This window comes from Gavialis gangeticus, unplaced genomic scaffold (genome assembly GCF_001723915.1).
Source record: "Gavialis gangeticus isolate Ggan-Ray unplaced genomic scaffold, GavGan_comp1, whole genome shotgun sequence".
NCBI lineage: Eukaryota > Metazoa > Chordata > Crocodylia > Gavialidae > Gavialis > Gavialis gangeticus.
The window spans coordinates 10,246,618-10,253,723 of NW_017729019.1; the positions used below are offsets into that span (position 1 = coordinate 10,246,618).

At 50.6% G+C, this 7,106-nt stretch overlaps 1 protein-coding gene across 2 annotated transcripts in view; it reads right to left on the reverse strand.

Annotated features, from left to right (window-relative positions):
* PLXNA2 (plexin A2) overlaps positions 1-7,106 on the reverse strand; it is a 361,775-nt gene that overhangs the window by 332,447 nt on the left and 22,222 nt on the right. The window contains exon 1 of one of the 2 annotated variants that reach the window (XM_019514043.1): positions 1-202. This exon is cut by the window's left edge and continues 349 nt beyond it. The exons of the other annotated variant lie outside the window; for it this stretch is intronic. The gene's annotated coding sequence lies outside the window, so the exon portion shown is untranslated. Of the gene's footprint in view, positions 203-7,106 lie in introns of those variants that run through there. 2 annotated transcript variants of the gene reach the window in all.

Sequence of the window (7,106 nt, forward strand, 5' to 3'; positions counted from 1 at the left end):
TTTTTTTTTCTTTTTTTCTTTCTTTTTTTTTTTTTACAGTCCCATTTCCTTCACAGATCTGTTTTTTCCTCTCTCTCTGTGTCTCTCCCCCTCGCTCTCGCTGTCTATCAGCTGAATTTCACAGTAACTGTGCACTCCTTCTACCGGCTCTAGGCTGACACTGGAAGCTCATCCCCCCATCAGCAGCAGAGGCAGCAGTCTGCCTGCTAAAGCCTGCCTCCCTGTATTACCATGTAGCTCATTAACATACAGTCACTGGGGGTTAACTCTTACTCAGCCGCCAGCTCCAAACCACAGGCCTTCTGGAGTGCCAAATGCTGGACCCTTGCATTTCTCTCTCCGGTGTCATGCAAGGAAAGCGGCTCAAGGGATGCAGGTGCAAGCTAGAGCCCTCCATCGACACTTGTTCCCCACGAACCTGCTGAGCCGGCCCAGCCACCCGCAAACTACCTTAAAGGTAAAACTCCAGCAAAGCAAAAGGATTCAGAGGCAGGGCTGGGAAACGGGGACTGACACATGGGTGCTGCCCACTCAGCCTGGTTTGCAAAGAGAAATGGAAAGGTGGGGATACCGCCACCCCACCCCTGTCTACCTGCTCCCCGCTGCCCCTCACCAGGCTTTGGGAGGCTTCCCTGATAGGGATCCTCTATGCACCTATGCCTTTTATTTTATATGCATGCGGACACATGGACAGAAATAAAAACGCAGTGAAAAATAGGAACCGTTGCAGTTTCAAGGCAGCTCCCGTGTTAGGGCATCCATTTCCTGACCTGGCCACTAGCTAGCCATCAGATGGCAACAACTTCTGGTTACTACCCGCACGGGTTGGATCTGAAACACTGAGAAAGGCTCCACAACCCATTACTCACCCTCTGAGCCATCCAGCACCTCCTAGTTATGTATGTGCATGTTGCACTGCAGAACAGGAGTGAGGAGATAGAGGCATGAACCAGGGCCTGTGCTGCAGCCGTCATGCAAGGAATCTGAATCAGGCCATCTCGGTTCTCGTCTCAGCTGCTGCCACACACTTCCTACGTGCACCTGGACAAGTCACAACCCTGGCTCCCTGCTACACTTTTTCTCCTTCAGTGCAGCAAGAGGGAAATGAGTTTTATGCAGCATTTGCATTCCCAGTACCTGGCCACGTGTGCACCCCCAAAGCCCCTGGGTTCTGCTCCTTTCTCAGGGCGCTAGTTCAGAGCCCCTGGGGGTGGTTTCTGCACCTTGCATGCTCCTGGATGAATTAAAGGGGATGACTACATCCAATGATTGTGCTCAGGAAATCCCACTTCACAGGTCTGACTTGAGATGCAACTGGATTGGATTCAGATCCTTGCACCACAAGGCAACATGCAAGTGCTAGGTATCATTAACCAGCAGATTCCTACTGGGAAGAGTAAATGCAGACTGCAGTCAGCCCAGGGTCTACCATCCACATCCAACTCAATAGGCAAGAGGACCAGGAGCCGATTGCAGACCATCCCAACCCAAACTGTGCACCTGATGCAACACTCTCAGAGTGGATGAGCAACTGGGATTCCCACCTAAAAACTTCAGGCCCACCACAGCATACAAGTCAGAGGACCAGACTGTAGACGCAGAAGATCCTGCCCCCCATCAGACCAGCTGAAAAAGGGGCTCTAGCCAAGTGGTGATATGTCAGCGAGTTGCTGGTTGCCAGGAGGGCTTTGAAGGCTTGTGGTTACACCATGTTGTGTTGGGGTATGTCTCTGGGACACGCAAGGGAGTGTCAGTGGGGTAATATTCAAAGCAGGATGCCACTCTAGAGACTGACATGCTTTAAATAAAGCCAGGTCATCTGCTTCAGATAACGTTCCCATCCCCAGAGAGGCTCAGAGGAGCTGCAAAACAAATTATAAAATAAAGAGGGAACCATACGTACAGGAACAGCTGAGACTTGCAATCAGCTCCACTGCCCTGAGGAGATAGCAGACAGACCACATAGCTACTTATGTGGCTTCTCCATTCTTCCATATGGAGCTCCTGAACAATGCTCCCCTACCCTGAAGTGGGTGCAGGTGCTGAAAGCTGCTCTTTATATAGCAGAGGCAGGCTCACATGACTAGCTGGCTCTAAAAGCTATAGCCACACAGACATGCATTTCAAATCAGCACAGCTTCTTCAGGAGCAATGGAGGAGTAAGATCCTGACCGTCCCTGAACAGGAGATTCCAGTCTCTACTTCCCAACCTCTCCAGTAAAGGCTTTAAATCAATGCATCTAGTCCCTACACTAACACACCTACAGCCTATATCCCTTAATCAAGGCATACAGGTATCCGGGAATAGTCAGGGGAACAGATTAACTCTACTGAAGAGGCTCCCCAGCTGTCCCCTGCCCACAGATCACATGCCTGCAGCTAACTAAAACTATTTGGGGGAAGAAAAAAACCTCTCTTCCCTGAAGTCTCCATGCCTCTTGAGGAAGAGAGACTCAGTGATGCACCAGAAAGGTCCTTTCCCTTGGCAGCAGACTAGACAGGTGCTCAGCAGGTTGCTGCTTGCCCTCTTTGGCCCCCGCTGCTTTTTCCCTTTGCAGGAGTGTATGTTTGAGAAGGGTAGAAAGGAGATAAATTAAGCCCATGAGCTCATTCCTATTGCTCACAAGTAGTTTAAAGGTATTTCTCCCCTCAAGGGGACTACAGCAGACAAGAAATCAATAGTCTCCCCAAGGAGAAAGCCACCCAGTAGGCAGCGAATACACCTCTCTAAAAGGAGATTTGCCCTGTCTCCATGTTTCCTGTCACTCAGGAAAGGATTTCCTTGTTTAAACATATTCCCTGCAATTCTCCAGCATGAGGCGCTGGCCCAGCTCAGGCCTTGCTCCCCTTTCGCCTCAACTGCTTCACGCATAGCTAGATTGAGTTTGGGACTGGGGATATTTCAGCACCCTGAAAGGCTACCTACAATTTGGGACAGGGAAATGAGGCCGCTCCCTGCACAGAGCGAGCTCTGCTCTTTCGTTATTCTGCCCCCGCTACATTTTCTGTGTCTTGCGTTCACAGCAAATGCCACTAAATCCCATTACAAATACCAGCCTTGGCTAAACGCACGTCCCACTAATGCAATTTCTCCTTTCGTGGGAAGCCGTACAAGGCGGGTCAGAGCATCTTAATCGCTCTCTCCTCTTGGCTGGACTGTTGGCATCCTGCATTCTGGTTATTATTTATTGATGGCCAGTTGTTGTCAAGATTGAGAGTCTCTCTCCGGCTAATCACAAGATTGCTGAGCTAGGGGAGCAGCCCAAAAGGGCAGCAGAGGAGGTCACACATATGATGCAGATGAGGAGCAAGGGTCTTTTTCAGGGTGTGCACAAGAGCAAGAAGGCACCAGCCAGGATTCACCTGGGGTACCGAGGCCAGTGAGTGCAAGCTGATGAATGGCGTGTTTGCCTAACTAGTTCTCTGGCCATGCAGGTTTTAGGCAACAGCAGCTTCATGCCTGAGCCAACTATAGGTAAAATCCTTGTGTAAAGTTGTGTTAACCCATGCCCAAGGCCTGTGACAATAGCAGCACCTGGAAATTACAGGAAGCCCTTCTGTCACTGGAAGCATACCGCAGGCCTTCACCATAAGTATTTATCACTAGGAAGAGAACACACATGTTTGTGGTACACTCATATTACACACACACACACACACACACACACAGACACACAGTGTGTCTGTACTTGCACGTGCATTCAAGAGGTATGTGCATGTGGCCTATTTGGGTTTGATGCCAGCATCTTGCATAAATGTGCTTGTTAGCACTTGTGTCAGTGTTTGATGCTGTATTTCTGTCTTCCACACAGGTCTCATTTGTATCCTACATCATGTGGCTCTGTCCACGTGCTGCTGCGTGCTAGTACTGGGCATATTTGTTCCTAGGCATATGTGTTTGTGTATGTGTGTACTAGGCTTCGGGCATCTCGTCACTTTATTTTGAAAATATGCCTCCATGTCTCTTTCTTGCATTTGTGGAGCATTTGGTGCATTGCTGACTCTGTTATATGCACAGATCCATATTTGTGAAGCTTGTGTGTGCAAGTTGTCCATGTTTGTGCTTTCTGGACACACCGGGCCAGTGTTCTGTATACAGGTTTAGATGTGCATCTACTTCTTCTGTATAATTTGCTGGCGTGGTCTGTTCTGCACACATATACAAAGGGAAAACTGAGAGCACTGCACAGCATGGCATCTCTTTCAACAGCCTCGCATCATGAGCTGATGGCAACCTGCTTTACAGCCACGTGGACATGGGTGCCCAGTGCCTACATGGAAACTATATCTCACTTTGCAGCCAGGGAGTCTTTTCTCCAGCTGCCCTCAGCACAGTGGTAACCACCAGCAGGGAATTCTGGTGCAAGTCACTCCAGATAATTTACCGGCCAAATGATAGCGAACAGAGAACATAAAGACGCCCTGAGAAACAGAAAGCTGTTTGCGCAGGAAACAAAACTGGGCAGGACCCACATAAAAAAGAGCCACGGAGCCATAATTTACAACGGCGTCTCCCCCCACAGCTTTGTGGGAAGCTGACATCCTGGGGCACTAGAAACAGAAGCTTGACTCATCCTGCTACAAATCAAACAGAATGGTCGTGGAGTCCTTTATGGCTCCCCACAACCCTCTGCCTCCCCTTTCCCCTCCTCTGCGAGCATCCCCCTTGGGGCATGCCATTCTGCTGCACCTGGCAATGGCAGCCCTGAGGCCCCGCGTCGATAGCCATTTATGCTCCATCTCCCAGCCGCTGCCAAAGCTGGCTGGCCTTTGTGGGGCACGTGAAGGCTACAGACAAGGTGGAATGAACAAGATGCAGGGCCTTAAACCTGTTCTGCCCATGCTCCCGTTGGTGGAAGCCAGGTAACAGACCTTATACTTTTACTAGTATGGGGGATCAAAAACCAGTCTATATCTGGAAGATCAGCACACAAAACCAGTCCATACCCATAACAGAACAGGAGCTTGGGGCACAGAGTGGTTTAAAAATGGTGGAACCTGGTCTAAGATTTGCTCTTCCCACCAAAGGGTGAGTGTGTGTTTTGGTCACTACTGATCTAACCTACGCCGCTTACAGAAAATGGCACCATTTAGACCGATTCCACCTCAGGCTTTTTACATGCCTGTTCCTAGCCCGAGAGTAACCGAGCATGAGGGAAGTAGAAGGGAGGAGGTTTGCCCCACTCTCTCTATGCATGCACATACCCTTTGCTATCTTCAGTCATTTCCCCGGGAGAGGAGGGAGTTGCTACCCTGCCACGGCCAGTTCTAGCACTTGCGTCTTGTGGGAGGTCAAGGCAAACCTCTCCCTATATAGAGGGTGGGCTCTGAGCCCACTGTAAAAGGCACTGGGGGCCTCATCACCCATAAACTATGTAACGAAGATGAACTCCACCTGGAACAAGGGCTATTAGGGAAATGGCTTATCGTGAACGGAGACAAAAACTGCTTGGCAAAACGAAGGCTGAAAGAGGATGCGATTGGTGTCTGCTAATGCATCAGAGCAGGAGAACAGCTAGGTTCACTAAGAGGCGGAGCTGGGGCCAGAATTAATGGCTCCAAACCAGCCATAAAGACATTTAGGCTGGAAGTCAGAAGTAGGTTTCTAACCCAACGAGCAGCATGTTGTGGGACAGCCTCCCACCTAAAACCCACCCTTGTTTTCAGATGGAGCTCAGTCAGTCCATGCAAGGGACTACGCACCAGTTACCCGAGCTATCCAGGGACTGCACTTGGTAACCCATCCAGTCCTGTGCACCAGTATCAGGTCAAAGGGCTTGAACCAAAGTCTGAACCCCCACCAAATTTTAACTGCTCCAGAAATGCACGCACATGTACGAGAGGCAGATGTGCAGATGCCACCTCCTGCACGTACAACCCTGAGGTGAACACTTAACCAGCAGGAATGTGGACACCAGTCTGCCTTGTAGCATTAGGAGCTCCTGCCACCAACAGCACATGACATGGGTAGCCTCCAAGCCCTAAAGGCCACAGCCTCCATGAAGCAAGGGGTGCTGCTGCCAGAGACCCCACAAAGTGACACACATGCAGCTGCAGCTTCGTGAGGAAGCCTATAGGTCACGACCCATCTGTCCTCCAGTTTCTGGGGTTTCCAGGAAATCTGACATCCCACTCTGTGGAAGGGGTGGCATGAAGCTGCACCAAGACACAAGCAGCGGTGGGAAGAAACCGTGCCTCTGAGTTACAGCAGCTTCCCTGGTGCTCGCGGTCAGGATCAAAGAGCACCACCATGCTAGCTGCTTCTCACCTGCTCTCCACCCACCTGCATGGGTTGGGGTGCTGCTCTTTCTGCCCCGAGGAGGGGCTGGATGGTTCCTATGGGCGCACTGAGCCTGTGGCCCCTTCATTATCATAACCAAGAAAGTTGCCTTGATAGGTCTGATCCTACAATGACTAAACCTGACTGTGCAAGGTAGGGACTGGGGCACAACCTGATGTGTGGAAAGCCTCATTGGGCCCATGCCAAGCTATAGAAATGCCCCTTCTCAGCAGGGCTCAGCCCCATGCATAGGTTTAGAGCATCCTGACAGACCCCTGGGACCTGAATAGTGACTGGATAGTCACAGGACCAGGCTCAGAGCCACCTCCGAGCTCCTACCACCTTCCTCGCAGGGCAGGAAGATGCACCGGCTATACCTTAGCTGCAGCTGAGGCTCCGGGCCATAGCTTGCAAACAGCTGAGCAGCCTGTGAAGCTGGGAGAGTGGTCTGTTGTCTGAGCCTGGGTATTGGCTTTTTTCCCCTTTGATAAACCCCCGTGCTTCAGAGCACAAGGGTCATGTATCTCTGCGCCGCACACTCCTACACGTCTTTCCATCTTCCCAGCCCTCAGCTTTTCATACACTTGCTAAGACCTGGATAAAGTGGCTTTTATGCTTTACCTCTTGTGTTTTTTTCTGGGCATTTGCACATGTGTGCAGCAGCAGGCATTACTGCTTGCTCTGTAATGGCTCTCCCAAGGACAGGCAGACAAATCTCTTCTTTTTTTTCCCCCTTCTTCCACATGCCTGTTTAGGCCACTCCATAGGAGACAGGGAAACACCATCCAAGAAGCCTGCTTCACAGCTGAACTGGATTTAAAACAGC